General features: G+C 44.3%; 1 protein-coding gene across 1 annotated transcript in view; it reads right to left on the bottom strand.

Annotated features, from left to right (window-relative positions):
* trpc4b (transient receptor potential cation channel, subfamily C, member 4b) overlaps positions 1 to 13,419 on the bottom strand; it is a 243,411-nt gene extending 229,992 nt beyond the window's left edge. Inside the window, exon 1 of the mRNA XM_085999399.1 lies at positions 12,712 to 13,419. The gene's annotated coding sequence lies outside the window, so the exon portion shown is untranslated. The remainder of the gene's footprint in view (positions 1 to 12,711) is intronic.
* Between the last annotated feature and the right edge of the window lie 10,307 nt (positions 13,420 to 23,726).

Raw genomic sequence — 23,726 nt, forward strand, 5'->3', positions numbered from 1 at the left:
GCGGAACAGTGGCAAATGGAATTTAACCCGGAAAAGTGCGAGGTGATGCACTTTGCGGGGACTAACAAGGCAAGGGAATACACAATGAATGGAAAGACCCTAGGCAAGACGGAGGTGCAGAGGGATCTGGGTGTGCAAGTACACAGATCCCTGAAGGCGGCGGAACAGGTGGATAAGGTGGTAAAAAAGGCATATGGGATACTTGCCTTCATTAGCTGAGGCATTGAATATAAAAGCAAGGAGGTTATGATGGAGCTGTATAAAACACTGGTTAGGCCACAGCTGGAATACTGTGTGCAGTTCTGGTCGCCACACTACAGGAAGGATGTGATCGCGTTAGAGAGGGTGCAGAGGAGGTTCACCAGGATGTTACCAGGGCTGGAGCGCTTCAGCTATGAAGAGAGACTGGGCAGATTGGGATTGTTTTCCTTGGAGCAGAGGAGGCTGAGGGGGGACATGATTGAGGTGTACAAAATTATGAGGGGCATAGATAGGATGGATGCCGAGGAGCTTTTTCCCTTAGTAGAGGGGTCAATAACTAGGGGGCATAGATTCAAGGTAAAGGGCGGGAGGCTTAGAGGGGATTTGAGAAAGAACTTTTTCACCCAGAGGGTGGTTGGAGTCTGGAACTCACTGCCTGAAAGGGTTGTGGAGGCAGAAACCCTCACAACATTTAAGAAGCATTTGGATGAGCACTTGAAATGCCATAGCATACAAGGCTACGGGCCAAATGCTGGAATTAGACAGGGCTTGATGGCCGGCGCGGACACGATGGGCCTCTATCCGTGCTGTATTACTCTATGACTCTATGACTCTATATAGGGGGGTGATTTTCATTCAGAAGTCAGGAAGGAGGCTGGACTACAAATTTCAGGGTTGTAGTCCTACCTCCATCGAGATGTGGCCAATCCACGCGATTTTAACTTGATTGACCTTGTTGAGCCCACCCAGCGGGCTCAGCAGGCCAATTAAGGGCCACCCGGCAACAGGTGACGTCACAGACTGAAATTTCATCTGTCAAGATGTTTTGACAGATGAAATATCAGTGTTTCACAGCTGTTTGAAGCTGTCAAACACTGACAGTCTTACTTCTAACCTGAGTCCTTCTACACAAACTAAGTTAGAAATCTCACCGGCACAGAAAGGCTGTCACTTTTGACAGGTCGCAGCCATTCTGCTTTCTGTGCCGGTTAGATGATGGACTCCCGAAACCTAAAGGTAGGAAGGCTGTAAAAGTAAGTACAGGTAATTTAAACTTCTTTACACACTTTAGACACACCAAACACACTTACCTCTGCACTCATGCACCCATCACTCACCTGAACACCGACATCTCAACCCCCTCCAAGTTCTTCAACCCGATGGCCCGACTCCTCTAACTTGGCGTGGTTTGGAGCCATCGGGAATCCCACACTTCAAGCTTTAAAATAGGGATTAGGCTAAAAACTGCCTGTTAACTACCTGTTAACAGGCAGTTAATTGGCACTAATCCCTTCCCGCCTCGGGTAGGCGGGTCCCAGTGCGGGGCTGGTACCCGCCTCCTTTGAAACTTACATGGAGGTGGGTTGGGGGCGGGATGGTGTCGGGACCCCCAAATTTGAGACTTTAACCCCTGCACGCCTCCAATCCCGACTCCACGAGTCAATGAAAATTGACCCCATACTGTATAAGCATTGCTAATTGTATCTGCGGATGTAATCTTATAAAGTTTTGCCTGATTACCAAATTCATATGGATCAAGTAGGTAAAAGAGGGCTCTGAATAAATACGAGAAAGTTTGCAAAGGTTGGTGGTCAGTTGAGAAAATCATGTGATGCAGAGAAAGAAAGTAGCTGCTATCACAGTGCATTATAAAGGGCACTGCAGAACAATATGCCGGCACAGGCATGATGGGCTAAATGACCTCCTTCTGTGCTGTACGATTCTATGAATATGGAGAAACACTTTCAATGCTACAGGTTAAGTAAGTGAAAAGGATAAATTAGTCTGCTACAGATCTTGCTCAGTACAAGGTAGATCTCCTCTGGCCATTATGTGTTAGAAGCATCATAAATATAGTGTGAAGGTTTCCTATGTTTGCTGTTTCTAGCAAAATTCAGAAAGTATTTTAAAAGAACACCTTTATGATTTTGCTATATATAGCAATCAGATGAAATCTTTATGCTATTTACAGTAGCACTAAAACATAGCAGCAAGACTACATTTACGTTTGGGTTTTATACTCAATAACAACAGTTGTTTTATGTTACGCTTTATTTTTAATGTATTAGTAAATAAATATTTTAATTGCTTTAGCCGATTAAAAAACCCTCTCATCTGCATTTGGTCAATTTGAAAAATGTGATGGTGCGATGCAAGACTACAGTTAATCCAGTTTTCAGATTACTGCAAAAAGGGTCATTGTTAATCCTGTGGGCCATGCATTTCTGCAACGGCAGATTACAGAAAAGTTACAGCTTCTGAATCATTGGGTGCAAAATCCACTTAAGAAAACTGCAGCTGAATCCCGTGAGCAAGAAACTATATTACTTAAAACCTTAAATTATAATGGGTTAATTGTTGGTTTCCACCCACTGGTAGAAAATCATTACTCCCATACTCCCCTTTCAAACCTATGGTGGAAAATCGAAATGAGTATCCACAGTGCCCAGCTGCAATTTCCCATGCATTTGCCACATGTGGACTGGTGTCAATATTCTTGCCAGACAGAAAAGCAGCCAAAAAAGCCTACAAGTTAATTGGGCCCGATGGGATACAACCTGGAATCCTCAAGGAAATAATAGAGCTGTATCTGACAACTGAAGGATGGTAACTGTTATCCCAGTGTTCAGAAAAGAAGTGAGCCTGCAAATCAAGTTAGCCCAGTATCCATACTGGGGAACTTGTGTGAGAGCATCATACTGCACACTGTGAATCCTCCTCTGAAGAGTAGATGCCATAAGAAGTAATTTTATGAATTTAGAATCATAAGCTCATGCCTTATTAATCTCGTGGAATTATCTGTGGGGTTTACTAAACTATTGGATGAGGACTAGTCAGTGAATATAAATCTCTTGGATTCCCCAAATACATCTGATAATGTTCCACAAGTGATATTTAAAAAATCTTAAGGATCATGAAATTAATCGTAAATTGACAGTAAAGAGCCAAAAGTAATAATAAATGGAAAACATTTTGCCCGGGGCAGTGACTATTTCAGCTCGACAAGAGTCTGTTCTGGGTTCTCTGCTGTTCACACTATCCATAACCTACCTGAAGGAGAAAACTTCTTGTAATATTATAAAAGTTGATGGGTAGGTGACAATTATATCAGCAGCATTCATGAGATCGGGACCAATTAAGCAGATTGGTTAAGGAATGAGAGATGGATTTTAATGTATGTGTTTAATAATGAATACAGCAACAAGAAATAACAAACAAATGTCTGTGACAAATTGATGTCCTCCAGCTAATGTGTAAAGGGACATTCATTTGTGCTTCACAGAGCTGTCAAACGAAGACAATTCAGCTGTCAAAAATTTTTGACAGATGAAACGTCATACGCTGATGTTCTCTGTAACCGGCTTCCCCTTAATTGGCCTACTAAGCCCGCTGGGCGGGCTTAACAAGGCCAATCCAGGGAAAATAGCCTGGGTTGGCCGGACATCAATGGAGGCGGGGCTAAAACCCGACAAGCAGCAGTCCCGCCTCCAACGCACCTCCATTGGCAAAATCACACCCATGAAATTGCATCCCAGAAAACATTATGTAAGACAGAGTAATTCCTTCAAAAATTATTTCAATAAATAACCAGTTAGAAATTCGGTTACAGGATATAAAAGTAGGTAAGACATGGCTGTGCTTTCCTGTATGATTTTAGTCTTTTGATCTCACTGCGAATGCTGCTGCTGAACAACTGGTGTAATTCTGCCTACGGTTATTATTGACCACACATTGAATCATTAAGTGTGTGTGTGTGTTACCAACATCTTCTCTGTTTAGCTAGATATGATTTTGTAGGACTCAGTTGTGATTAGTTTTTGTCATGCGCATCATGGGTGGCAAATAAAATATTCCTTGCTAATAATGCATACATAATTTTTCTAAATTCAATCTGTATTCACACCTTCTCAAAAATAAGCCAACTAAGCAGATGTGCTAAAACAAAACAATTACAAACACAAAGTACTACACATAAAATCAGGGCATGCATGTTGCAGGTAATACAAAAATGAGGTACAGTAGCATAGTGGTTATGTTCGAGGCCTGGACTAATGATCAAGAGACATGAGTTCAAATCCCACCATGACAGCTGGGGAATTTAAATTCAGTTAATTAAATAAATCTGGAATAAAAAGCTAGTATTAGTAATGATGACCATGAAACGGCTGGATTGTTGTACAAACCCATCTGGTTTACTAATGTCCTTGACTGGGCTGGGCGTGCCTTTGTCGTATCTGAATCCTGTGCTTAGTGGTCGATGCCAGGTGGTCTGTCCGATTTGATTTTTATTATATAGTTTTTCACAGTGGTTTGGTACAACTGAGTGGCTTGCTAGGCCATTTCAGAGGGCAGTTAAGAGTCAAACACATTGCTGTGGGTCCTTCCACTTACCCGGTATATGTGACTCCAGATTCCCAGCTTGACTCTTAACTACCCTCTGAAATGGCAACTCAGTTGTAACAAACCACTACAAAAAACTATAATAGCATCGACCTAGGCACTGGATTCATACATGACAATGGCACACCCAGCCCAGTTGACCCTGCAAAGTCCTCCTCACTAACATTTGGGGACTTGTGCCAAAATTGGGAGAGCTGTCCCACAGACTAGTCAGGCAACAGCTTACAGACATACAGATTTATACATTTCAGCCAACGTCCAGACTCCTCCATCACTATCATAGAAACATAGAAGATAGGAGCAAGAGTAGACCATTTGGCCCCTCGAGCCTGCTCCACCATTTAATGAGATCATGGCTGATCATCCAAATTAAGTACCCTGTCCCTGCTTTCTCCCCATATCCCTTGATCCCTTTAGCCTTAAGAAATATATCTAACTCCTTCTTGAATATATTTAATGAATTGGCCTCAACTGCCTTCTGTGGTAGAGAATTCCACAGGTTCACCACTCTCTGGGTGAAGAAATTCCTCCTCATCTCTGTCCTAAATGGCTTACCCCTAATCTTTAGACTGTGACCCCTGGTTCTGGACTCCCCCGCCACTGGGAACATTCTTCCTGCATCTAGTCTGTCTAGTCCTGGTAGAATTTTACAAGTTTCAATGAGATCCCCTCTCATTCTTCTAAACTCCAGCGAATATAAGCCCAATCGACCTAATCGCTCCTCATACGTCATCCCTGCCATCCCAGGTATCAGTCTGGTGAATCTTTGCTGCACTCCCTCCATGGCAAGAACATTCTTCCTCAGATAAGATGACCAAAACTGCACACAATACTCAACGTGTGGTCTCACCAAGGCCCTGTACAACTGCAGCAAGACAGCCTTGCTACTGTACTCGAATCCTCTCACTATGAAGGCCAACATACCGTTTGCCTTCTTAGCTGCCTGCTGCACCTGCATGCTTACCCTCAGTGACTGGTGCACAAAGACACCCAGGTCTCGTTGCACTTCCCCTTCTCCCAATCTATTGCCGTTCAGATAATAATTTGCCTTCCTGTTTTTGCCACCAAAGTGGATAACCTCACATTTATCCACATTATACTGCATCTGCCATGCATTTGCCCAATCACCCAACCTGTCCAAATCATACTGGAGTTTCTCGGCATCCTCCTCACAGCACACACGCCCACCCAGCTTTGTGTCATCTGCAATCTTTTAGATATTACATCTAGTTCCCTCATCTAGATCATTAATATATATTGTGAATAGCTGGGGTCCTAGCACCGATCCCTGCGGTGCCCCACTAGTCACTGCCTGCCACACAGAAAAAGACTCGTTTATACCAACTCTTTGCTTCCTGTCTGCCAACCAGTTCTCTATCCAAGTCGGTACCTTACCCCCAATCCCATGTGCTTTAACTTTACACGCTAATCCTTTATGCGGCACCTTATCGAAAGCCTTCTGAAAGTCCAAATACACCACATCCATTGGTTCTCCCTTATCTATTCTACCAGTTACATCCTCAAAAAATTCCAGTAGATTAGTCAAGCGCAATTTACCTTTTGTAAATCCATGTTGACTTTGTCCGATCCTGTCACTGTTTTCCAAGTGCTCTGCTATTACATCTTTTATAATGGACTCTAGCATTTTCCCCACTACCAATGTCAGGCTTACCGGTCTATAATTCCCCGTTTTCTCTCTACCAGCTTTTTTAAATAGTGGGGTTACATTAGCTACCCTCCAATCCATGGGAACTGTGCCAGAGTCTATAGAATTTTGGAAGATGACCAGTAATGCATCTACTATTTCTAGGGCCGCTTCCTTAAGTACCCAAGGATGTAGATTATCAGGCCCTGGGGATTTATCGGCCTTCAATCCCATCAATTTCCCTAACACCATTTCCCTACAAATACTGATTTCATTCAGTTCCTCCCTCTCATTAGACCCTATGTTCCCCAACATCTCTGGGAGGTTATTTGCATCCTCCTTTGTGAAGGAGGACAGACCCACCAGAGGTGGCAGCACAGTGGTATACAGTCAGGAGGGAGTGGCCATGGGAGTCCTCAACTATGACGCCGGACCTTATGAAGTCTCATGGCATCAGGTCAAACATGGACAAGGAAACCCCCTTGTGTTTACCACCTACTGCCTTCCCTCAGCTGAGAATCAGTACTCCTCCATGTTGAACACCACTTGGAAGCAGCACTGAGGGTAGCAAGGGCATAGAATGTACTCTGGCAGGGGGACTTCAAAGTCCATCACCAAGAATGGCTCGGTAGCACCACTATGGACCAAACTGTCCGAGTCTTGAAGGATATAGCTGGCAGACGTGGCTTGCGGCAAGTGATGAGAGAACCAGCATGAAGGAAAAGCCTACTTAACCTCATCTTCACCAATCTACCTGTCGCAGATGCATCTGTCCATGACAGTATTGGTAGGAGTAACCACAGCACAATCCATGTGGAAACGAAGTCCTGTCTTCACACTGAGGACACCCTCCATCATGTTGTGTGGCAGTACCACTGTGCTAAATGAGATAGATTCAGAACAGATCTAGCAGCTCAAAACTGGGCATCTGTGAGGTGATGTGGGCCATCAGCAGCAGCAGAATTGTATTTCACCACAATCTGTAACCTCATGGCCTGGCATATTCCTCACTCTACCATTACCATCAAGTTAGGGGACAAACCCTGCTTCAATAAGGAGTGTAGAAGAGCATGCCAGGAGCAGCACCAGACGTACATAAAAATGAGGTGCCAACCTGGTGAAGCTGCAAGACTACATACATGCTAAACAGCAGAAGCAGCATGCTGTAAACAGAGTTAAGCGATTCCACAACCAACGGATCAGATCAAAGCTCTGCAGTCCTGCCACATCAAGTCGTGAAAGGTGATTGTCAATTATCAGGAGGAGGAGGCTTCATGAACACCCTCATCCTCAATGATGCCAGAGCCCAGCACATGAGTGCAAAAGACAAGGCTGAAGCATTTGCAACCATCTTCAGCCAGAAGTGCTGAGTGGATGATCCATCTCAGCCTCCTCCTGAGGGTCCCACCATCACAGAAGCCAGACTTCAGCCAATTCGATTCACTCCACATGATATCAAGAAACGGCTGGGTGCATTGGATACAGCAAAGGCAATGGGCCACGACAACATCCCGGCTGTAGTGCTGAAGACTTCTGCTCCAGAACTAGCCGCGCTTCTAGCCAAGCTGTTCCAGTACAGCTACAACACTGGCATCTACCCAACAATGTGGAAAACTGCCCAGATATGTCCTGTCCACAAAAAGCAGGACAAATCCAATCCAGCCAACGCATAAGTTTACTCTCAATCATTAGCAAAGTGATGGAAGGTGTCGTCGACAGTCCTATCATGCGGCGAGAGTGACTGCCCTTGACATCAAGGCAGCATTTGATCGAGTGTGGCATCAAGGTAAAATTGAAGTCATTAGGAATCGGGGGGGGGGGGGGGGCGGAATTTCCCACTGGCTGGAGTCACACCTAGCACAAAGGAAGATGGTTATGATAATTGGAGGCCAAATCATCTCAGCCCCAGGACATGGCTGCAGGAGTTCCTCAGGGCAGTGTCCTAGGCCCAACCATCTTCAGCTGCTTCATCAATCACCTTCCCCCCCCGCATCATAAGGCCAGAAGTGGGGAAGTTCACTGATAATTGCTGTGTTCAATTACATTCGTAATTCCTCAGATAATGAAGCAGTCTGTGCCTGCATGCAGCAAGACCTGGACAATATTCAGACTTGGGCTGATAAGTGGCAAATAACATTCATGCCACACAAGTGCCAGGCAATAATCATCTCCAACAAGGGAGAGTCTAACCACCCCCCCTTGACATTCAATGGCATTACAATCGCTGAATCCTGCACCATCAACATCCTGGGGGGTCACCATTGGCCAGAAACTTAACTGGATCAGCCACATAAATACTGTGGCTACAAGAGCAGGTCAGAGGCTGGGTATTCTGCGGTGAGTGCCTCACCTCCTGACTCCCCAAACCATTTCCACCATCTACAAGACATAAGTCAGGAATGTGATGCCATACTCTCCACTTGACTGGATGAGTGCAGCTCCAACAACACTCAAGAAGCTTGATACCATCCAAGACAAAGCAGCCTGCATGACTGGCACCACATCCCCCACCTTAAACATTCACTCCCTCCACCACCGGCACACCGTGGCTGCAGTGTGTACCATCTGCAAGGTGCACTGCAGAAACTCGCCAAGTCTTCATTGAAAGCACCTCCCAAACTTGTGACCTCTACCACCTAGAAGGACAAGGGCAGCAGGCGCATGGGAGCACCACCAACTCCAAGCTGCCCTCCAAGTCACACACCATCTTGATTTGGAAATATTTCGCTGTTCCTTCATCGCCGCTGCATCCAAATCCTAGAACTGCCTAACCAACAGCATCCCGGGAGTCCCATGGCCTGCCACCTTTTCAAGGGCAACTAGGGATGGGCAATAAATGCTGGCCTTGCCAGCAATGCCCACATCCTGTGAATGATTAAAAAAAAGGAGGCAGGCTAAGCAATGTGGAACAGTGCAATTAGAATCAAAAGAGTCTACATTTTATAATTAACTGGGCTGATGAGCGACAAATGCAGTTTAATGTGGGCAACTGATAAATAATTGGTACCAGTTGACCGCTCTTGGAATTATACACAGTTAGTCAGAGAAAATGCCTTCTCTCTTACCTGCCTCTACTCCATTTGTGTTGCCGTTTCTCTCGCTGTCTTGTGTTTTCTGCTTCTATCTTTCCCTTTCAATTATCTACTGCATCTCTCTTCCCAACTCTTTTTTGATTTTCCCTCTTTTTACTTCTGCTTCTCATTTTTTTCGTTTCTTCTTTCCTTTTTGATATAGCTGGTGGGCCCTTAGCACCTCCATTTCCATCTCCTCCCCCAATCACCATTCCTTTCTTCACTTCCATCAAATCTCCTATTCCTTCAGCTTCTCACTATCTACACCCACATTTTACCGTCCCTCACTACCCCATCTCCTCCCTTTTGAACTACTTGCTCAAACATTGTATCCTTCAATCCCCTGCTCCACGATGAGACCCCATCACCGTCAACCTATTTCCCTCTCATCTTCCTCCCACTCTCTTATCCTTCCTTTTAATCTGTTTTCTTCTAAGTTTGCTTTCAGAATTCAACTTACTCATTTCAAAAAATTAGGCAAGACACAGTCAGTCTGCTTTTCTCTATCTCTCTGTCTCTGTCTCATAGGTGTTAATAATTAGCATCTATGTCTCATGGGCGTAAGCAATAATTAGCAATTACCTTTTCTAACTGTCAACATAACACAGGCGGATAATTAGGCAGCTTCAAAATTAAATGTTTCTTTTAAATTTTATTCTCTCTGCCCTTTCTCTCCCTCCCCCTTCTCCCTGACCACAGTCACTCTCTCCTTCAGCTTAATACACTTTCTAAAGTTTATAGAACACAAAAGCCACAACAGTTGCACAATTAGAATTATATCATTTTATTTCTCTCTCTCACACATGAAAGCAGCATTTTTTTAAAAACTCAGTATAAATGTTATCTCCATCAGGCTTTTGAAATGTGTACTCATGTTCAACAAAATTATTTGAAGAAATGTTACAGGGTAAAAAGTGCTTGAAATTAAAGAAAAATATTCCATCAGAATAGATAAATAAATGGTATTGATGTATTCTAGCCAATTGGTCACACTGCACATGCTCAACTTGCACAGTCCAAATTCAGCGCATCGAATCATAACTCTGGACACAAATATCAAGTCCACACCCAGGTAAAAATGTTAATGAAGACATTAAATGATAATTTAGTGGATAAACTTAATTATATTATTGTGAGATATGCACTTTTTGACATTTTTATTTTGTTTAAAACATTTTTGGCATAAAAATTTCAGTTACTCGGAAAAAAAAAAGTGATCAGAAGAAAATCAGAAGGCATTTTGAAAAATTTATGGAAGCCCAATGGCCAGATTGCACAATCATGGGTTGAGAAACTGTCAGTATAAAATAGCAGTCATATAGTGTGACACTTTCAACATTGAAAATACCTATTACAGTGCTACCTACAGGCATAACTGGTACTGCAGGTGTTTTCAATTAAATACATATTCGTAGTAACAAATTTAATAAAAAATAAATGGGAGCAATGTCCTCAATGAATTTAAAATATATATTAAATGGAAGAGTGATGCAGCATGCTCATCATAAAAGATATTTAGACGTTTACAGACTTGGCCACAATTAATTAGGAATGGCCTTTCTCTGGGAGTTTGCATGCAAGGAGACGGGGGCGGGGTGGTTAGAAAGTTGTTGCACCTATTTAAATTGAAGCATACGCGGTTGTGTTTTCCTGTGGCAGCAACTTGACTTATTCGACAAGTTAATGGAGCCTCGCTTGAATTCCCATTATACTCTCAGAAATAGGCGAACCTCCGTGCATTCGTAAAATATATCACCAAATCCCAGCGCCTCGTGCAATTATTTGGGAGCCATTAAAATTGTGGCCAATGATTTGTAAAAGTCTTTTGAGCTGCAGCACATATAAACCTCGAAATTACAATATATTGGCAAACGAAGACTTAAAGCATTTGTATGAATTCAAATGCTACATACATTCGAACACAGAACTCTGTTCGCTATTTAAAAATATGCTAAAATAAAATGGGTTAATCCGTCAGTCGAACGATCTAAGTGTTGATCCATTAGTATTTTCAGCAGTAACGTTGACCCTGTAGTATCCGTTGCTACAAAAACTGATTCTCATTGGTCAGTATCAGGGAATTTTGAGACCGGAGGCTCCAGAATCCAATCCTCTCTCGATAAACTCCGAGCCAACTATTAAAAATCCGTTAATTTTCAGATAAAATGAGTGTTAAAACACTGCACATATTTAATGTCCTTTAATTTCTGGTGCCTGGTTGATATGTAACCTAACCGGACTAAGTCTCTCTGTTAGCTGTTAATGGGCACTGTCATGAATCGGTGTTTGGCAAAGGAAAAAGATCCAAATGAACAGTGCATCACGTTTCCCCCACCACCCCCCACCACGTCCTGTACAGGTGACATACTTTATTATATTGTGTGTTTTATAAAAAGAAAATGAACGGTTTGTCATACTTTACGATGCCCCTTTATAGTTCCTGATGAGTAAACCCGGTCTGTCCTGATGAATGTCCTCGGTGGAAGTGAGTTATTGCATGGAACTGCGTTGTGGCTCTGCAAAATGTTTCACTCGCAGACCCATACAGACATTGTTTAGGAAACAGATATACAATAATGAATTAGCAACGACCTGGCTGCTCATAAAGTTGACTTCTACATAACTTAGCCGAAGCTTAGCATTGCTCGCTCACTCTGTATCTGGTTTACCAAAGATTGACGCAGTCAATAAGTACCCGTAAAAAAAGTGTTATCCCCCAAGTCTGAACATTCACGAGTAGATCATTAAAAAAAACCGAAATAATTTACAATTTAATGTGAATAACTTCTACATTTTTTCTGTTGATTCATAACTTTCTAAACTGATTCATAAATATACAAGGTTTGAAATGGCCATTTAATTTTTAATGGATTTACAAATAATACTTATTTAATTAAACTACTAGAACTACTGAGCGGGATTCCCTAAATTAATGGGATTATTGTGCGGACGAAAAACAAATGTTGCTAACAGGATGTCCACTGGAGGCGCCCTTCACCGACAATAAAGCCGGGCCAGCCACTGACGCATTGATTTAATAGTTCAACTGTCTGTGAAATATCGACCTAAAGTCAACAACGGGCGTTCATTATTCAGGTAAACTATCCGTTCGAATGAATAGGTGTTGACTGGGAGATGTGATAAAGTAACACCAAAATTTACGGCTGAACCAGTGGATAGTAACGTATTTCAGAATTAAATACAACCACCGAATGCAACCGAAACAATCCCTGTTGGTATCTCTTTCAAGCTGCGGACACATGTATTAAAAAATACTAAAATGCGGCACGAAGGTAACAAAATCTAGCCGCTTCTAACAGTTGCCATCCAGCCCTCTACTAGTTTGCGATCGCACGTAAATACAGAAACGACAACCTGAGGATGACCACTTACTTGGTATTCTAAAGCCGCATCGTGTTATTTTTGTCCACAGAAATGTTACTCTTCACTATTTCACATTTTGATATCGAGTATCTGCTCAGGAAGCGTAAAACACACTTTAGTGGCCGGCTCTTCTTTTCTTTCATGCCTTAAAACATTTTCCCCCCAGTAACTCCTTATTGTTGGCATAAATTAGTGGCTCGAGGTTCAGATCCACAACAGTCCCCAAGAGGCGACGTGAGCAAATTCTCATTTGTATCAGAGAGTTCAATTTTGAACAATAATAGCGCTTTGTAATTCCAAACCCAATGGACCGAGGCACAAAGTGACAATTTCTTCAATCTCTTCATCTGCACTTTGGCCAAAGAGGGGGTGAGGGGGTGGGGGACCAGAATGAGGTTGAAGAAAACCACAACCGAAGGCGCTAAAATAGTCTCCTCAAAGCCTCGAGCTGCCCTCGCTGTTCATCCAACGTTGCTGTGTGTGTGTGTTAATAGATTGTAAGGTGAATCAGCAGTTGTCTTCTCCTCCTTGAGCCTCCCCGCTGACAGCTCGCTCTCTTCCCGCCTTCCATCAGCACCAGCTTCGCTCCTTCCCTCCCTCCAGCGCCGCCACTGCGCACGTCGCTGATAGCGCCGGCGGGACCAGGGAACTCCCTTCCGCCGAACTGTCCTGAGAGCGGCGTTTCCACTAACGCAAGCCTGCGCCAAATCGCACCAAGGCAAGAATTGTTCTGCCTGGTTTGGAATAAGTGCATAAAATATTACAGTATTTATAAAAAATAAAAAAAAATGTAGAGTTCCACTGAAAAAAAAACCTATAATTGGAAGATTGCCAATGTTACGCCCCTGTTTTTAAAAAGGGGTGAAGGATAAACCCAGTAGCTACAGGGTGGCCAACTTAACTTCGCTGGTAGGGAAACTTTTAGAGATATTAATCCTGGACAAAATTAATTGGCATTTGGAAACGTCTAGGCTAATGAATTAAAGTCAACCCGGATTTGTTAAAGGCAAATCGTGTTTGACTAACTTGATTGAGTTCTTTGCTGAAGTAATGGAGAGGGTTGATAAGGGTAGTGCAGTTGATGTTGTGTATCTGGACTTTCAAAAGGCGTTTGACAAAGTACCACATAATAACTTGTTAGCAAAATTAAAGCCCATGAGATTAAAGGGATAGTGGCAGCATGGATACAGGATTGACTAAGGGAAAGAAAGTAGAGAATAGTGGTGAACGGTTGTTTTTTTAGACTGGAAGGAGGTATACAATGGTGTTCCCCAGGGATCGGTATTAGGACCACTACTCTTTTTGATATATATTAATGAGCTGGACTTGGGTATTCAGGGCATAATTTCAAGGTTTGCAGATGACACAAAACTCGGAAATGTAGTAAACAATGAGGAGGATAGTGATAGACTTCAGGAGGACATAGACAGACTGGTGAAATGGGCAGACACATGGCAGATGAAATTTAAGGCAGAGAAGTGTGAAGTGATTCATTTTTGAAGTAAGAATGAGGAGCGGCAATATGAACTAAATTGTACAATTTTAAAGGGGGTGCAGGAACAGAGAGACCTGGGGGTGTATGTGCACAAATCTTTGAAGGTGACAGCACAAGTTGAGATGGCTGTTAAAATAACATATGAGATCTTTGGCTTTATTAATAGAGGAATAGAGTACAAAAGCAAGGAAGTTATGCTAAACCTTTATAAAACACAGGTTAAGCCTCAGCTGGAGTGATGTGTTCAAATCTAGGCACCACACTTTAGGAAGGATATCAAGACCTTAGAGAGGGTGCAGAAGAGATTTACTGGAATGGTACCAGGGATGAGGGACTTAAGTTATGTTGAGAGACTGGAGAAGCTGGGGTTGTTTTCCTTAGAGCAGTGAAGGTTCAGAGGAGATTTGATAGAGGTATTCAAAATCATGAACGATATTGATAGAGTAAATAAGAAGAAACTGTTTCCAGTTGCAGAAGGGTCAGTAACCAAAGGACACAGATTTAAGGTAATTGGCAAAAGAACCAGAGGTGACATGAGAAAACATTCTTTACACATCTGGAATGCACTGTCTGAAAGGATGGTGGAAGCAGATTCAATAGTAACATTCAAAAGGGAATTGGATAAATACATGAAGGGAAAAAAAATGACAGGGCTATGGGGGAAAGAGCAGGGGAGTAGGACTAATTGGATAGCTCTACCAAAGAGCCAGCACAGGCATGATGGACCAAATGGCCTCCTTCTGTACTGTATGATTCTATGAATATTACCATGAATGGATCAGTAGAAGTCTACTATGTTGAATGTCATGCCGAGGAAGGCAAATTCCAAGGTTTGATGTTGTGGGGCTTTCCATCATGACCTTTGGGGAGCAGGGTGGGCTTCATGAAACCTTATGGACATGACATGAGATGGGTCATGGCCAAGATAAGGCAGATTATTCCTTGTCTATGGAAGAGATGGGGTTCTTAGGCTTTAAATGCTTCCTTGTTTTCTTGTGCTTTTACTATATCAAATTTATCAGTAGAGGATTCATCATGGGAATGATACAATCAGTCTGGACTTTAGAATGGTGGTTTATATACAGTGGTTGCCTCTGCTTTCCTCAAGTGGCAACTTTATTAATATCATATAGCCAGTCATGTGATAGTCAAAACTATTAAAAAATGATAATATTATTAATGTGGGAAGTCACACAACACCAGGTTATAGTCCAACAGCTTTATTTGAAAACACAAGCTTTCAGAGCGCTGCTCCTTCGTCAGGTGAAGTGAAGAGATGCATATAGGCACAGCATATATAGTCAGAGAACACTGCCAGATGATTACAGGTAATCTTTCTAACTGCCATTTATCACACCTCGGCAGAGAGATAATCACAGCAATCAAAGGTGTGAATGGTGTCCAAACAGGTCAGTCAGGAAAACATTACATCAAAGAACAATGAGGTGGGGTCACAAGGGGTCAAATGTTGCAGATGCTGGCGTCTGTATGAAAAACAGAAAAAAACCAAAAAACTTTGCTGGAAATCACAGCAGGTCCGGCCGCATCTGTGCAGAGAGAACAAGCCAATGATGACTCGAGTCTGGATGACTCTACGTCAGGTGGGGTTACATGTAGCGTGACATGAACCCAAGATCCCGGTTGAGGCCATCCTCATGAGTGCGGAACTTGGCTATCATTAATAACTGATAGCCAAGTTCTGCACTCATGAGGACGGCCTCAACCGGAGTCTTGGGTTCATGTCACGCTACATGTAACCTCACCTGACGTAGAGTCACCCAGACTCGAGTCGTCGTTGGCTTGTTCTCTGCACAGATGCGGCCGGACCTGCTGTGATTTCCAGCAAAGTTTTTTGTTTTTTTTCTGTTTTTCATACAGACCCCAGCATCTGCAACATTTGACCCCTTGTGACCCCACCTCATTGTTCTTTGACGTAATGTTTTCCTGACTGACCTGTTTGGACACCATTCACACCTTTGATTGCTGTGATTATCTCTCTGCCGAGGTGTGATAAAGGGTAGTTAGAAAGATTACCTGTAATCATCTGGCAGTGTTCTCTGACTATATATGCTGTGCCTATATGCATCTCTTCGCTTCACCTGACGAAGGAGCAGCGCTCCGAAAGCTTGTGATTTCAAATAAAGCTGTTGGACTATAACCTGGTGTTGTGTGACTTCCCACATTTGTCCACCCCAGTCCAACACCGGCATCTCCACATCATGAACATTATTAATGATATGGTAAACACCTTTCGCCCAGGTCAAAACAGAGGGTGGCACAGGGTGGAGCATTGTCCTTGGGTCCTAATACTCAGAATTCCTAATTTTAGCTGGCCTGTCTGACATATCTCTTATGGCCAACATCATTCCTTACTAACAAAAAGCCAAAAAAAATTGACAAAGGGTTCATATCAAAAGCATTAATTCCTTTGTTATCTCCACAGATACTGCTACTTTGCACTGACTAACAAAGTATACAAGCCCAGGGTACGGTAATGTGTCTGGGTATGGTAGTGTAGTGGTTGCCTTACTGGACTAGTAATCTAGAGGCCTGCATGAATAATCCAGAGAATGTGTGTTCAAACCACATCATGAAATTTTAAATTCTGGAATAAAAAGTAAATGTAACCATGAAGCTGTTGGATTGTTGTACAAACCTAACTGGTTCACTAGTGTCCTTTAGGGAAGGAAAGCTACTGTCCTTACCTGGTCCACATCTAGTCCCACACCAATGTGGTTCACACTTAATTGCCCTCTGTCATGGCCAGTAAGTACTTAGTTGTATCAAAACCACCATCTTCTCAAGGAACCGAGGAATGGTCACCCACATCTCAATAATTTTTTTATAAAAGAAGCTGCAGTCGAATACATCTAGACAATAGAATCTACTTCAGAACCACAAATACAACAAATGCAATTATTTTCCACCTCACATACAGGAGGGATCATTCTGGAGCAAAACTAGGAACTAGAATTTCCTCCGTAAGGGTGACCCTGAGCTTCCGGTCGCCTGTCACTTTAATTCTCCGCTCCACTCCCACTCTGACCTCTCCGTCCTTGGCCTCTTACACTGTTCCAAATGAAGCTCAACGTAATCTTTCGATTAGGCACTTTACAGCCTTCTGGACTCAACATTGAGTTCAACAATTTCAGACCAGAACCTCTGCCCCTATATTTGTTTTTCATTTTTCTCTCTCTCACACGGCAGCTGTCGATCATTCTGCCATCGCCATTAACACTTCATCTAGAGTCATCTTTTGTTTCTTGACTTGTCCCATTACCATCTCCTTTTGCCTTGCACCATCATCCCTTTTGTCTCTTAATCTCTCCTGCCTTCCATCCTATCACAGACCTTCCCTTTTGTTCTTTCCTCCCCTCCCCCCTTTCCCTGCCCCTACACTTGCTTAAAAACCGGTTCCATCTCCCAACTTTTTCCAGTTCTGAGGGTCATCGACCTGAAACGTTAACTCTGTTTCTCCCTCCACAGATGCTGCCTGACCTGCTGAGTATTTCCAGCATTTTCTGTTTTTATTTCAGATTTCCAGCATCCACAGTATTTTGCTTTTGTGCTAGAATTTTCTTGGTGTGATTTACACTGCTGTTGCACCTTTTAAAAAAAGTGTGACAGTAAAACCTGTACAAACGGCCACTTGCAAAAATAACTTACATTATAATAGATACAAACAGCCCCTTGAAACCATGGAAACTTACAAATTACAAACTAGGGACAGCCTTTAAATCACCAAGTTTGTTTGCAACTGAAAACACAGGACACGCAGTTAAGTGCGAGGTAGCAATGGGTAAAAAAAATAGCTTTTGTGTAATGGAATTTTTTTTACCTAGCATCAATAGCGGTAGTGAAACCCCTCTCTGGGATTGAATGCTCCCACGGCTCAGTCCCAAGGATAGAGGGGTTTCTCTGCTGCTGTGGATGCTAGGTAAAAAATTCCCCATTCTACAAAAGCTGGGCACCGTACTCTCGCAAAATGGGGCTTGGGTCTCCAGGGAGTTGCCTCTAGATTATTTATGTGGCGATTAGTGGATTAAATTTCCCGCCACAGTGTGCCCATTCTATGACATCACCCGACCACTGCCGCAGAGTGCCATGACAGCGTGAAGCGCAGTGAGGAGGGGGCTGGAGAGTCGGGAATCGTCGGGGGTGTGGGGGGGGGGTCTCAGCATTCGGGGGGGGGGTCTCAGCATTCGGGGGGGGGCTCTGCATTCAGGGGGGGTCTTTGCATTCAGTGGGGGGGCTCTGCATTCGGGGGGGGTCTTTGCATTCAGTGGTGGGTCTCTACATTTGGGGGGTGTCTCTGAATTCCGGGGCTCTCTAAAATCGGTGGGGGGCTCTCTGAAATTGAGGGGCCTCTGAAATTGGGGGGGGGGTAAAAGATGGATAATGGGAAGAGAAGGTGTCTAGGAGTTGGAAGATTAATTCTCAAGTGGAGCATGGGCGGGGGTGGGGGGGTTTGTGGGGGCACCATCATTCTCTGCAGAGCCAGGAGCAGCAACAACAATATGGAGTGGGAGCAGCACTGAGAGAGGAGCAGCCAGTAAAGTGGAAGAACCAAGAGGGGAGCAGGAAGGTTCTTAACCGAGGGTTATTGGATCGTGGGATCTGTAGTGTAAGTAACCGTTCTACCTTTAAGAGTACTATTTTATGTAACCGTCCACCTTTAAGAGAACTATTTTAGGTGTGGCACTACTTTATCCTGGCTGCTGTATACTGTAATACCGACGGTGACCACACCGGTATATAAGTGCTGTGGCAGAATTTATTGGGCAGATTCGCCCTGACCTTCGAATAGTAAAGTCCTGTTTAAGTTACTCTTGTAGTCTGTGTATTACTTCGCTATACAACCCAAAGACTTTACAGTGGCGACGAGTTCGATCTTACCCTGCGGCAACAATACTTCTGAAGAAGTAAACGAGCGTCGAGAAGGGGCACCCGCCCTCGTCGTTTTGCTGAGAGAAAACTCGAGTCTGCAGACCAAGAAAGGAGGAAGATTTCAAACACGAAGTCTTCCATCAGCAACAGGCACGGATTGTCCCTTCTGCCACGGTGGTGAGTGAGCCGATCAACACGAGAAGCAAGTCGGCCACGGTGACTGTGAGTAAAGGGAAAATAGAAACAAATAAACGGAGGATAAGGGCGGTGCACTCGACCATGGTCGAGGGGGAAAGCAGCCGGACAGAAGTCGGGCCCAGAGGCGCTGAGACTGGGGCAGCGTGGAGCAGAAGCCGCGGTACAAGCGGGCTGGGGAGCGTCGTGAGACGGCTAGACCGCGACGGCGAAAAAGGCCGGACAACTACCGCGACCACGAGGCGCTGCGACCGGGATCGTAAGGCGCGGAGGCAATAAATAAATAAATAACTAAATAACCCGCGAAGAATCAGCCGCAGCCGGGGAGGAAAGGACCGGACTGCGGGAGGTCTGGGAGAGGCGTTTAAAGCCGCTGAGGGAGAGCCGCGCGAGCGGGAGAGACAGAGCCCGAGAGAGAGAGAGCGAGAGCCGCGCGAGCTGGAGAGACAGAGCCCGAGAGAGAGACCGAGCGAGGTTCCGGCCAGCGGCTTGCAGCAGCTGCCGTGAAGGACCAGGAGCTGGATCTGTCCGACGCCAACTGGTTGTCCCCAGCGCCGGTTGCCCCTGCCGAAAAGAAGAAGGGGGGGGACAAGGAACGCGATCGGCTTTTCTAGCGCGCGCTTCAGAATAAACTGAAGCTGGCGCACAGGCTACAAACCCCGTAAACCAGCGGTCGTCGCCCGAGGGCAAAGCTTACCCCTCCCACCAGAGGAAGAAGTCAGGAGCGGGAAACCACCATTTTGCCAGTAGGGGGGAAGAAGACAAGCGCGGGAAACCGCCATTTTGGAAAAAAAAAGAAAAAGTTAAAAAGTTAAAGAGAAATCCTGTTGTTTCGCAGAAAGATAGTGAGAGATAGTGAAGATGCCTAAGCATGGTAACATCAACAACTTCGATGCCGAGGTGGAAGATTGGGCCACGTACGTAGAACGTATCGAGATATATTGTGAGGCCAATAAAATAGAAGATGATGATAAAGCTATAACCTTGCTAAACTCGATGGGCGCGAAGACATACGGGTTATTGAAGCATCTTCTATCACCAGCTAAACCGGTGGATCAGACCTTCGCTAATATTGTTGCTATTCTGAAGGATCACTTGAACCCCACACCGCTGATGTTGGCGGAACGATTCAAATTTTATGCGAGAACGCAACGGAAAGAGGAAAGCAACGTGGAATACTTGGTCGAACTGCTTAGATTAGCGAAATACTGCCAGTTTGGAGGAAATCTGACAGAGGCATTGCGAGACAAGTTCGTGTGCGGGTTGTCAAAGGAAGGAACGCAAAAGCGACTGCTCGAAGAGAACGACCTTACACTTGATAGGGCTGTCCTTATTGCAGCATCACACGAAGCCGCAGCGAAAGGAACTGGGGAAATGCAGCTAAAGGCAGCGGTACTCAGTGTGGATCAAATTACTTCGGGTACAACGAAATGTTATCGTTGTGGGAAGACAACACATGACCAGAACCAATGCTGGTTTAAAAACCAGGAATGTCGAAAATGTGGCAAACTGGGGCACATAGCTAAAGTATGCCGGTCAGGAAAGAAGACCAACAACCAAAAAAAGCCATCACCAGAAAAGTACAACAAAGTACACAAGGTGGCTGAGAAGAGTTCAGACGAACAGAATTCGGATTCAGACCCAAACGGCCAGGAACTGGGTAGTCTGAGAATTCACAATGTGAGTAAGGAAGCTGACCTACAAACTATCTGGGTCATGCTAAAAATAGCCGGAGTCCAAGTAAAAATGGAGTTGGACACTGGATCAGCCCTATCAGTCATAAATCGAAGGGATTACAACCGGCTATTCTCACATATACCCTTGAGAGATACCAAGTTCGTATTGCAGACATACATGGGGCATAAAGTATACCCCATGGGAAGGATAAGAGTCAAGGTGAGAGACAGGGGCAAAGAACACCCCGGAATGGACTTATACGTACTACCTGAGGGAGGACCAGCACTTCTAGGACGGGAGTGGATCAAGAAAATAGACATGGAATGGCACTACCTAAAAGCAATAACGAGTGAGGACTCGGTGCAGACAATCAGCTCAGACTCTGAAACGGATGACGATAAGACCAGCCCAAGTATGAAAGACAAGGCTAAAATGGACTTGCTGACTGAGGTTGGAAAAACGAAGGCGTGCATAAAGGCTTATGCGCCAGAGGAGAACAAAGTTTCAGAACAGAATTCCACTGAACAACAACAACATAGTTTGACAGAGAATTCTGAGTCTGTCCAGTTTACAGACATATACATTACTGAGGAACACCGAGCTCAAACTCAACTTTATTTCAAATTACAACAGCAATTAGAACAATTGAGTCGCCGTCTTGAGCAAGAGACAACAGCAATGAAAAAGTTCTTGGACACAGAGTGGGAGAATCTGGGAAGACAACAGAAGCAGCTGAGGGAGAAAATGGAGCAGGAGCACACAAACCGTCTGCGCGAGGAGGCCAAACGAATCAAAGCTGATTCGGTCTCTGAAGGTGCGTGCTCTAATCTGGTGGAGCAAGATGTTCAGCAACTGAAGGTGCTGGTTAGCAGGTTGCAGGCAGAAAAAGCTGAGTTGGTCAACATGACTTCCGAGCTCCTACTGAAGTTGGGTGCAGCATCACCGGACGATTCATTAGTGGAAATTCGAAAGATGGGGGCTGTGGATGATGGCGAAGTAGAAGCAGCAAAGGAGCCCCAGGACAAGGTTCTAAACAGCCCTGCAGCTAATGGAAAAGGGATGAGGACAGAAGAGTTAACAGTCAGCCAGCTCCTCCAGGGCAAGGTTATAAACAGCCCTGTAGTTAATGGAAAAGGGATGATGGCAGAAGAGTTAACAGTCAGCCAACTCATTCATATGCTGAGGGATAAAACTCTAAAATGGGAAAAACTTAAATACGAGCCTCAATCTTCAAAGGGAAGGGAGCTCTCAAAAGTCATTGGAAGAGCTGAGGTGGCAACCAAGACTGAGAAGTCTGCAGCAGAACAGCCCTTGGATGCCAAAAGTGCGCTGACGCACGGCAATGCAGAACAACAGAATACTGAAACAGCTACTTCAGTAGAGGGATTGAATAGTCCGATCAATCAATCTCTGAATGAAGTTGAAGTATTGAAATCACAAATGATGTCATTAGTAAAAGACTTGCAGGAAGCCCAGGAAAAGCGGGATGAAGCTGAACACATGAAGAAGTCTCTTCAGGAAAGATGTCAGGATTTGGAACAAAAGTTGGCTAACATCCAGCTGGGTAGGGAGGAAATAGAAGACCCTCCCGCTGGCTTAGCTCAGGACGACACCGAATATGACCATGACCTGTTGAGCGACACCGAATATTACGAGGACCTGTTCTGCCCAGCTTGTGATGAAAACTCCCAAAGTGCAGAAACCTTGATGAATCACAAAAAGTCTAAGGAACATCGGGAGATGGTGGCGCTACTACGGGAGGAACTGTGCAGGCAGCTGGCAGCTGACAGTGGAGCCCAGAGAGTCTCCAAGAAGCAGAAAAGGAAAAGACAAAGCAGAAAATAATGACCATCTGAACCATTATCACCTCTACCAGACCACGCACGTGCTCCCTCCGAATGGAGCCAAATCAGTTGGAAGTAGAAAAACTTCCCAAGGAATCCAGTGGTTTTTAAAAGTCAGCAATGCTGGTTCAGGAGTGACGGAAGTTCAAGCTGTTAAGTTTAGGGAAGGACTATTGGATGAGTCACTCCAGCAACGTGAACCGACTACACCACCGGGAACTGCTACACCACGGTGGCGTTGTCCGGACTGAGTTAAGAAGCACAGGAGACGCCTCCACAGAGACTAAATCTGTGAACTGTTTTCCACAGAGACTGAAATTGTGAACTGTTTTCCACAGAGACTATATCTGTGAATTGTTTTACATGAAGTTGAATACATGTACGTTTAATGGAGAACAAGTATGTTGTAAGCTAAAAAAAGGAGGATTGTAGTGTATGTAACCGTTCTACCTTTAAGAGAACTATTTTATGTAACCGCCCACCTTTAAGAGAACTATTTTAGGTGTGGCACTACTTTATCCTGGCTGCTGTATACTGTAATACCGACGGTGACCACACCGGTATATAAGTGCTGTGGCAGAATTTATTGGGCAGATTCGCCCTGACCTTCGAATAGTAAAGTCCTGTTTAAGTTACTCTTGTAGTCTGTGTATTACTTCGCTATACAACCCACAGACTTTACAGGATCCTTCACCACATATTTCAAATTTAAAACAGTTTAAGTGCAGAGCAGGGGTGCAGATCGTGAGAGCGGCCGTGCAGCAGGAAAGCTCCGATCAGACTGCGAGCAACGGCCGTGGCGCGCGAGCCGGATACTCAAAACCCAAACGAAAAGGAGCGAGCGGCTGGAGAGAACGGGGAAAAGTAAAGCTGTGATTGGAGGATCACATCTCACTCCGCCAGTATGTCAGGTACTGATTAGCTGC

Source organism: Somniosus microcephalus, chromosome 10 (genome assembly GCF_052327205.1).
Source record: "Somniosus microcephalus isolate GS21.2 chromosome 10, FLI_Smic_1.0, whole genome shotgun sequence".
Taxonomy (NCBI): domain Eukaryota; kingdom Metazoa; phylum Chordata; class Chondrichthyes; order Squaliformes; family Somniosidae; genus Somniosus; species Somniosus microcephalus.